Below are 11,186 nucleotides of genomic sequence, written 5' to 3' on the forward strand. Positions count from 1 at the left end.
TACACTGTATTCCCATGCACCCCTTCCACCACAAACAAGGGTATATGGTTTAATATTCCTTTTCTCATCCTCCTTCTCCTCTTCCATCATATCAACACATGCTTATTCGTCGCATATAATGCCCTCACATATATACCCTCCGCATATAATGTTTTACAGGGTCAGCTCACCAGCAGGCCCTCGCCTACAATGTTTTACAGGGTCAGCTTACCAGCAGGCCCTCGCATATAATTTTTTTAGAGGGTCAGCTCACCAGCAGGCCCTCGCATATGATGTTTTACAGGGTCAGCTCACCAGCAGGCCCTCGCATATAATGTTTTACACGGTCAGCTCACCAGCAGGCCCTCGCATATAATTTTTTAGAGGGTCAGCTCACCAGCAGGCCCTCGCATATAATGTTTTACAGGGTCAGCTCACCAGCAGGCCCTCGCATATAATTTTTTACACGGTCAGCTCACCAGCAGGCCCTCGCATATAATTTTTTAGAGGGTCAGCTCACCAGCAGGCCCTCGCATATAATGTTTTACAGGGTCAGCTCACCAGCAGGCCCTCGTATAAAATGTTTTACAGGGTCAGCTCACCAGCAGGCCTTCACCTACAATCTTTTACAGGGTCAAATCATCTGAAGGCCCTCGCATATAATGTTTTAGAGGGTCAGCTCACCTGCAGGCCCTCACCTACAACCTTTTAGAGGGTCAGCTCACCAGCAGGCCCGCACCTAAAAAATTTTACAGGGTCAGCTCACCAGCAGGCCCACACCTAAAATCTTTTACAGGGTCAGCTCACCAGCAGGCCCTCGCATATTATTTTTTACAGGGTCAGCTCACCAGCAGGCTTTCACCTACAGTCTTTTACAGGGTCAGCTCACCATCTGTTCTGCGTGGGTGGGCAGAAGAGGATGAGGAGATTGAGAATGATCCTCCTGATGATGACAGCGAAGTCTTGCCTTTTGGTACTCTGGCACACATGGATGACTTCACGTTAGGCTGCCTTTCCCGCGACCCGCAAATTATATGCATTTTAGACAACACGGATTACTGGTTGTTCACCCTTCTCGACCCCTGCTACATATAGAACTTCTCATCTCTCATTCCTGTGGTGGAGAGGACGAGCAAAATGGTGTAATACCAGAAGATCCTTGTTGAAAAATTGCTCCAAAACTTTCCATCTGACAACGCTGGCGGCAGAGTCCGTAATTCCTTGACCAACCGAGAAGGGGAGACAAGGGGAACACATAGCAGTTCCAACAGAGGCAGGGCAACACTCTCCAGAGCCTTGGACAGTTTCATGACACCCCGCCAGTACTCTCACCCTGATGCGCGGCCTAGTGTCACAAGGAGGGAAAAATTTTGGAAGATGGTGAAGGAGTACATAGCAGACCGTGTCAGCGTCCTCTATGAGCTGACCCTCTAAAAGGTTGTAGGTGAGTGCCTTTCAACTACTAGATGTCGAAGCTGGACATGTGGCACGAACTGGCGCTCTACACCTTGGAGGTGCTGGCCTGCCCTGCCGCCAGTGTTTTGTCTGAGTGGGTATTTAGTGCTGCTAGTGGCATTATAACAGATAAGTGTATCAACCTGTCAACTGAAAATGCTGACAGGTTTACTCTTATAAAAATGAACAAGGCCTGGATTGACCATGACTTCTCGACTCCACCAGAGGAAAGCTGATGAATAGGATTGAGCGAACCCGAACTGTAAAGTTCTGGATCATACAGAACTTTAGGATTTTTGGACCCCGGACCCAAACCTGAACATTTCAGTAAAAGTTTGGATTCGGGTTCGGTGTTCGGCGATTTATTGGTGCTTTTTGAAGGGCTGCCTACTAATTGCTGTGATTGGCCAGTGCAGCATGTGACCCAGCCTCTATATAAGCTGGAGTCACATAGTGCTGCACGTCACTCTGCTGTTAGTAGTGTAGGGAGAGGATGCTGATGCTGCGAGGGAGAGAATAGGAAAGAAAGTTTAATCAGTACTACAATTGAACTCAGCGATCTACATAGAACTTTTATTCGTCTGTTAGTTAGGTGGGCGGTGGCGGCCATTTTATGCAAGCTCAGTGGACCAGCACTGCATATGTGCTTTTGTGACATTGAAATCCAAGCTTGAAATACTGCAATAATAATCTGGGTTTAAAAAAAACACAAATTTTTGGCAATATCCTACATCTGGTGCCTTTGCAGCATTAGTCAGTGTGCAATTTAAGCTAGAAATACAGAGCTATAATTTTCTGGGTTTTAAAAAAACACCCTTTTTGGGCAAAATACTCAATTTTACAGCCCTTGCTGCATCTGTACGTGTGAAATTCAAGCGTTATATACTGCTGTCATATTCTGTTATTAAAAAAACACCCTTTTTGAGAAAAGTACTTAATATTACAGCCTTTTCTGCATCTGTTATTGTTAAAACATGCTTTAAATACTTCAATAATTTTCTGGTTTTTAACTCCTTAAGGACACAGCCTTATTTCACCTTAAGGACCAGGCAATTTTTTGCTAATCTGACCAGTGTCACTTTAAGTGGTGATAATTTTAAAACGCTTTGACTTATCCAGGCCATTCTGAGATTGTTTTTTCGTCACTTATTGCACTTTATGACACTGGTAAAATGGAGTCAAAAAAATCATTTTTATTTATATAAAAAATACCAAATTTGCCACAAATTTGCAAATTTCCAAGTTTCAATTTCTCTATTTCTATAATACATATTAATACCTACAAAAATAGTTATTACTTTACATTTCCCATATGTCTACTTCATGTTAGGATCATTTTGGGAATTACATTTTTTTGGGGGGGAACGCTACAAAGCTTAGAAGTTTAGAAGTAAATCTTGAAATTTCTCAGAAATTTTCAAAAAGCAACTTTTTAAGGACCAGTTCAGGTCTGAAGTCTCTTTGTGAGGCTTACATAATAGAAACCACCCAAAAATGAGCCCATTCTGAAAAACTACACCCCTCAAGGTATTCAAAACTGATTTTACAAATGTCGTTAACCCTTTAGGTGTTCCACAAGAATTAATGGAAAATAGAGATACAATTTCAAAATGTCACTTTTTTGGCAGATTTTCCATTTTAATATTTTTTTTCCAGATACAAAGCAAGTGTTAACAGCCAAACAAAACTCAATATTTATGGCCCCGATTCTGTAGTTTACAAAAAACACCCCATATGTGGTCGTAAACTGCTTTATGACCAAACGGCAGGGCGCAGAAGGAAAGGAATGCCATACGGTTTTTGGAAGGCAGATTTTGCTGGACTGTTTTTTTTTACACCATGTCCCATTTGAAGCCCCCCTGATGCACCCCTAGAGTAGAAACTCCATAAAAGTGACCCCATCTAAGAAACTACACCCCTTAAGGTATTCAAAACTGATTTTAAAAATGTCGTTAACCCTTTAGGTGTTCCACAAGAGTTATTGGCAGATGGAGATGAAATTTAAAAATTAAAATTTTTGGGCAAATTTTGCATTTTAATAAATTTTTTCCAGTTACAAAGCAAGGGTTAACAGCCAAACAAAACTCACTATTTATGGCCCTGATTCTGTAGTTTACAGAAACACCCCATATGTGATCGTAACTGCTGTACGGGCACACGGCAGGGTGCAGAAGGAAAGGAATGCCATATGGTTTTTGGAAGGCAGATTTTGCTGGACAGTTTTTTTGACACCATGTCCCATTTGAAGCCCCCCTGATGCACTCCTAGAGTAGAAACTCCAAAAAAGTGACCCCATTTTTGAAACTACGGGACAGGGTGGAAGTTTTGTTGGTACTAGTTTAGGGTACATATGATTTTTGGTTGCTCTATATTACACTTTTTGCGAGGCAAGGTAACAAGAAATAGCTGTTTTGGCAACGTTTTTTTTTTATTATTTACAACATTTATCTGATAGGTTAGATCATGTGGAATTTTTATAGAGCAGCAGATTGTCACGGACTGTCACGGACGAGGCGATACCTAATATGTATACTATTTTTTTATTTATGTAAGTTTTACACAATGATTTCATTTTTGAAAAAAATTAAAAATTATGTATTAGTGACTCCATAGTCTGAGAGCCATAGTTTTTTCAGTTTTTGAACAATTATCTTAGGTAGGGTCAAATTTTTTGCGGGATGAGATGTCGGTTTGATTGGCACTATTTTGGGGTGCATATGACTTTTTGATCGCTTGCTATTACACTTTTTGTGATGTAAGGTGACAGAAAATAGCTTTAGATACTGCTGAGCTATTCAGGTATTTAAAAAAAACACCCATTTTGGGCAAAATACTTAATTTGCAGCTTTGTCTGCATCGGTCAGTGTGAAATTCAAGCGTTATATACTGCTGTCATATTCTATTATTAAAAAAACACCTTTTTTGGCCAAAGTACTTAATAATGCAGTCTTTGCTGCATCTGTTATTGTTAAAACAAGCTTGAAATACTTTAATAATTTTCTGGGTTTTAAAAAACACCCATTTTTGGCAATACCCTCCATCTGGGACCTCTGCCACAGTAGTCAGTGTGCAATTTAAGCTAGAAATACAGCTATTATTTTCTGGGTTTTAAAAAACACTCTTTTTGGGCAAAATACTCAATATTACAGCCCTTGCTGCATCTGTACGTGTAAAATTCAAGCTTTATATACTGCTGTCATATTCTGTTTATTAAAAAAAATAACTTTTTGGGCGAAGTAATTGATATTGCAGCCTTTGCTGCATCTGTTATTGTTAAAACAAGCTTTACATACTTCAATGATTTTCTGGGTTTTAAAAAAACACCCATTTAGGGCAAAATACTTAATTTGCGGCCTTGTCTGCATCTGTACGTGTGAGATACACGCGTTAGATACTGTTGTTCTATTCTGTTATTAAAAAAACACTAATTTTGGGCAAGATCCTAAATTTGAGAAATATGAGGAGAGCGTCAAATAAGGGACGTGGCCCCGGTCGTGGTGCTGCTGGTGGAGCTCCTGTTGCAGGGAGAGGACGTGGTCGATCTGTGCCACCTAAACGCACAAGTGAAACACCTTCCTCAGGTGTGAGTAGGCAACAGAACCTTCAGCGGTATTTGGTCGGACCTAATGCAGCTCTACAAATTGTGAGGCCAGAACAAGTACAGGCGATAGTAGATTGTGTTGCTGACAGTGCCCCCAGTTCCTTTACATTGTCTCCCACCCAGTCTCCTGCGGAAAGATCAGAGTTGGCACCTGTAGCCGATGTCCCCTTGCAAATCGGCCAAGCAGTCTGAGCCCCAAGTTATGCAGCAGTCTCTTCTGCTTTTTGATGACTCTGTTAGCAGGGCTTCCCAGGGCCATCCACCTAGCCTTGGCCCAGAAGTGGAAGAGATTGAGTGCACCGATGCCCAACCACTTATGTGGTGGAAGATGATGTGGAGGACGATGAGGTCCTCGACCCCACAGGAAATCAAGGTCATGCGAGTGACCTGTGTAGTTCGGAGGAAGAGGCGGTGGTCGCACAGAGCCACCAGCACAGCAGAAGAGGGAGCAGGGTGCAAAAGCGGAGCAGCCGTCCCCTAGACAGTACGCCTGCTACTGTCCACCGCAGCAAGGTACAGAGCACACCAAACCCAGCTCCAAGGAGTTCCCTGGCGTGGCAGTTCTTCAGACAAGGTGCTGACGGCAAGACACGAGTGGTTTCACGCTGTGCAATCAGAGCCTGAAGCAAGGCATAAACGTTCTCAACCTGAGCACACCCTGCATGACCAGGCATCTGAGTGCAAAGCACGAGCTGCAGTGGAGTAGACACCTCAAAAAAGAAGAAAGGTTACGGCAACTCCTACTTCCTTTTCTGCTGCAGTCCCGGCCTCTTCATCCCCCTCTGGAGTGACAGTGCTACCTGCCACCCCGCAAACAGAGGATCTACCAGCAACACCACCATCTAGGTCACCAAGCATCTCCACAATGTCCCACAGAAGCGTTCAGCTCTCCATCTCCCAAACACTAGAGCGGAAGAGGAAGTATCCCCCTACCCACCCGCGATCCCTGGCCCTGAATGCCAGCATTTCAAAATTACTGACCTTTGAAATGCTGTCATTCCGTCTGGTGGAGACGGAGAGTTTTAAAAGCCTTATGGCGGTGGCTGTCCCACAGTACGTGCCCAGCTGCCACTACTTTTCCAGGCGAGCCATCCCTTCCCTGCACAACCAAGTGGGGGACAAAATCAGGTGTGCACTGCGCAACGCCATCTGTGGCAAGTGTACCTCACTATGGATACGTGGACCAGTAAGCACGGTCAGGGACGTTATATCTCCATAACAGCACACTGGGTAAATGCAGTGGCGGCTAGGCCTGAGGCGGATAGCAGTTTGGTGCATGTCCTTCCACCATCGAGTGCAGGGTGCATCAGTTTGCCTCCTGGTGCTTTCTCCTCCTACTCCGCTTCCTCATCCTCTACCGCCTCCTCATCCGGTCAGCGTAACACTTTCACCACCAACTTCAGCACAGCCAGTGGTAAACGACAGCAGGCAGTTTTAAAACTTATCTGTTTGGGGGACAAACTCCACACCGCACAGGAGCTGTGGACGGGCCTTGAACATCAGACCGATGAGTGGTTGGTGCCAGTCAGCCTCAAGCCCGGCCTGGTGGTGTGCAATAATGGGCAAAATCTCGTAGCAGCTCTGGGACTAGCCGGTTTGACGCACATCCCTTGCCTGGCGCATGTGCTGAATTTGGTGGTGCAGATATTCCTTAAAAATTACCCCTATATGTCAGATCTGCTGCATAAACTGCGGGCCGTCTATGCGCGCTTTTGGCGTTCTCACCCTGCTGCTGCTCATCTGTCAGCGCTGCAGCGTTACTTCGGCCTTCCCTCTCACCGCCTCATATGCGACGTGCCCACAAGGTGGAACTCCACCTTGCACATGCTGGCCAGACTGTGCGAGCAGCAGCAGGCGATAGTGGAGTTTCAGCTGCAGCACGCACGGGTGAGTCGCTCTGCGGAACAGCACCACTTCACCACCAATGACTGGGCCTCCATGCGAGACCTGTGTTCCTTGTTGTGCTGTTTCGAGTACTCCACCAACATGGCCAGTGCTGATAACGCCGTTCTCAGCGTTACTATCCCACTTCTATGCCTCCTTGAAAAAATTCTGCTGGCGATGATGGAAGAGTATGTGGCACAGGAAGAGGAGGAGGAAGAGGAATTATTTCATAGGGTTTCCGGCCAGTCATTCACAAGTGGTTCCGAGGGTGGGTTCCTGCACCCACAAACGCCAGGTACACAATTGTCCAGCCAGGGCACAGTTCTGGAGGATAACATGGTGGAGGATGAGGAGGAGGAAATGGAGGAGGAGAAACCATGTTCACAGCAGGGTGGCACCCAGACCAGCTCACGGCCATCACTGGTGCGTGGCTGGGGGGATACAGAGGACACAGACGATACACCTCCCAGAGAGGACAGCTTTTCGTTGCCTCTGGGCAGCCTGGCACACATGAGCGATAACATGCTGCAGTGTCTCCGCAACGACCGCTGAGTTGCCCACATTCTAACTTGTACTGATTACTGGGTGGCCACACTGCTGAATCCCCGTTACAAGGACAACGTACCGTCCTTAATTCCCTCACTGGAGCGTTATCGTAAGATGCGCGAGTACAAGCGCACGTTGGTAGACGCGCTGCTGGTGGCATTCCCACCTGACAGCAGGGGCACAGTGGAAGCACAAGGCGAAGGCAGAGGAGGAGTAAGAGGTCGCCAGCGCAGCTGGGGTACCGCCAGCACCTCAGAAGGCAGTTTTAGCATGGCCAAAATATGGAAAAGCTTTGTCAGCACACCACAACAACCAGCACCACCAGCTGATATGAAACGTCTTAACAGGAGGCAGCATTTCAGCAACATGGTGGAGCACTATGTGTGCATACGCCTACACGAACTAAATGACGGGTCTGCTTCCTTCAACTTCTGGGTCTCCAAATTGGGCACATGGCCTGAGCTTGCCCTTTACGCCTTGGAGGTGCTGGCCTGCACTGCAGCCAGTGTATTACCGCGTTATCACAGAAAAGCGCAGCTGCCTGTCCACAGCCAATGTGGACAAGCTCATGTTCATTAAAATGAACCAGGCATGGATCCCACAGGACTTGTCCGTACCTTGTGCAGAATAGACATGTATACCGGCCTTACCCAGCCATTGTTATACTACAGCGCAATTGCTAATTCTTGCATTTTGGATATTTCACACTATTTTGGAGTGTACCCTAATTTAAAAAAAATAAAATTTAAATTAAAACCAAAAACCAATGTTGGCTACCTCGTCCTCGTCCACCGCCGCTTCCACCTACACCGCTACATCCACCGCCTCCTCAAACTCCTACTCCATATGGACCTTCACTTCATAAATCAAATTTTTTATTTTTTTTTACGTATTTTATTTTATTTTATGTCATTTCACTAATTTGTTACATTTTCAGGTAAAATTCACAAATTTTTGGGTGTGATATACCATTGCTATACCTAGAAGACAGGTAAAAAAAATTCACTAATTTGTCTGTTACATTTTCGGGTGAAATTCACCAATTTTTGGGAGTGATATACCATTGCTATACCTAGTAGACAGGTAAAAAAAAATCACTAATTTGTCTGTTACATTTTCGGGTGAAATTCACCAATTGTTGGGTGTGATATACCGCTGCTCTACCTAGTTGACAGCTTAATAAATTTCACTAATTTTTCTGTAACATTTTCGGGTGACATTCAACAATTTTTGGCTGTGATAGACCTCTGCTCTACCTACTAGACAGGTTAATAAATTTCACTAATTTTTCTATTACATTCTTGGGTGACATTTTACAATTTTTGCCGTGAATAAACCCCTGCTCTGCAGGGACCGAAATTTTTGAAAATAATCTGTTCCATTGGTGGGTGACATTAAACCATTTCTGGTGATGAAAAATCCCTGCTCTGCATAGGTGACAGGGACTTAAATTTCTAAAATGCATCTTTAATTGGCCCTTTCATTCGATCCTTCTGCTTTAATAACTTGTCCCACATTTCCGCTCCATCCCATTGCAGCCATTGACCTCCCTTGGATGAGGTCTCCCTTTCTCACGCTCCCTCTCCGGCGTGGAACCCTGATTTGCTGATAACCGTGATCAACATGGTAGGCTCAGAAAAGAACATCGAAAGTTGATAGAGAAGATATCCAAATGGATCGTGGACGTCACAGGGACGTGTGATCAGGCAGACGTTATCTAGAGTCAACAAAGCGGCAGCAGGGTCTCTCCTGGCTAACGTTTCCAAATCCTAAATACCCCAGTGACATTCCCTATAATTTTTTTATTAATCATTCCAAAAACAGGGCATCTTAAGAGTCCTTTATTGTTATTTTTCATCACTAAATCCCCGATTCGGGAGTGGGTAATTGCCACGCGCCCCCTCCTTTCCTTCAATTCTTCCGTTTTAATAGCTTCTCCCACATTTCCACTCGATCATAATTAAATTTCATCCATTGATCTCCTTTGGATGTTTTCTCTCTTTCTCATGCTCTCTCTCCGGCGTGGAACCCTGATTCGCCTCTAACCGTGATCAACTTGGTAGGCACAGAAAAGAACATCACGCGGACGTGCGACATGGTGGGGCAGTATGTTTGCACACGCCTACACGAACTGACTGATGGGTCTGCCCCTGCAACTTCTGGGTCTCCAAATTGGGCACATGGCCTGAGCTTGCCCTTTACGCCTTGGAGGTGCTGGCCTGTCCTGCAGCCAGTGTATTGGCTGAACGTGTGTTTAGCACGACTGGAGGTGGTTATCACAGGTTATATTTTCCAATATTTTGGGGTGTACCCTAATTTAAAAATATATAAATAAATTTTAAACCAAAAAGCAGTGTAAGCTACCTCCTCCTCCTTCACCACAGCTTCCACCTACACAGCCACATCCACTGCCTCCTCAACCTCCTACTCCATATAGACCTCATCCTCCTATTTCAAGATTTATTTATTTATTTTTTACGTATTTTATGTTATTTAAAGTTATTTGCCTATCCACATTTGTTTGCAGAGCACTTGCGATGCTCTTAACCACATTTTGCTGGCATTTGCAGCTCTCTATCCCTTTCCATTAAATTTTTAGAGCCATTTTAGTGCTCAAAAGTTCGGGTCCCCATTGACTTCAATGGGGTTTGGGGTCAAATTCGGGTCCCGAACTCGAACTTTTTTGTGAAGTTCGGCCGAACCCCTCGAACCCGAACATCCAGGTGTCCGCTCAACTGTACTGATGAACATAAAGGCACTTTAAATGTGTTGTTTATAATGTACTGAATACACTGTATTCCCATGCACCCCTTCCACCACAAACAAGAGTATATGGTTGAATCTTCCATTTCTCATCCTCCTTCTCTTCCATCATATCAACATCAATATGCTTATTCGTCGCATATAATGCCCTCGCATATATGCCCTTCGCATATAATGTTTTACAGGGTCAGCTCACCAGCAGGCCCTCACCTACAATGTTTTACATGGTCAGCTCACCAGCAGGCCCTTGCATATAATTTTTTAGAGGGTCAGCTCACCAGCAGGCCTTGCATATAATGTTTTACAGGGTCAGCTCACCAGCAGGCCCTCGCATATAATGTTTTACAGGGTCAGCTCACCAGCAGGCCCTCGCATATAATTTTTTAGAGGGTCAGCTTACCAGCAGGCTCTTGCATATAATGTTTTACAGGGTCAGCTCACCAGCAGGCCTTCACCTACAATCTTTTACAGGGTCAGCTCACCAGCAGGCCCGCACCTAAAATCTTTTACAGGGTCAGCTTGCCAGCAGGTCCGCACCTCAAATCTTTTATACGATCAGCTCACCTGAAGGCCCACACCTCAAATCTTTTACAGGGTCAGCTCACCTGAAGGCCCTCGCATATAATGATTAAGAGGGTCAGCTCACCTGCAGGCCCTCACCTACAACCTTTTAGAGGGTCAGCTCACCAGCAGGCCCGCACCTAAAATCTTTTACAGGGTACGCTCACCAGCAGGCCCGCACCTCAAATCTTTTACAGGGTCAGCTCACCTGCAGGCCCTCACCTACAACCTTTTTGAGGGTCAGCTCACCAGCAGGGCCGCACCTAAAAAAATGTCAGGGTCAGCTCACCAGCAGGCCCGCAACTAAAATCTTTTACAGTGTCAGCTCACCAGCAGGCCCGCACCTAAAATCTTTTACAGGGTCAGCTCACCTGCAGGCCCTCACCTAATTATACCT

The sequence above is a fragment of the Bufo bufo genome, chromosome 4 (genome assembly GCF_905171765.1).
Source record: "Bufo bufo chromosome 4, aBufBuf1.1, whole genome shotgun sequence".
In the NCBI taxonomy this organism is placed as follows: Eukaryota; Metazoa; Chordata; class Amphibia; order Anura; family Bufonidae; genus Bufo; species Bufo bufo.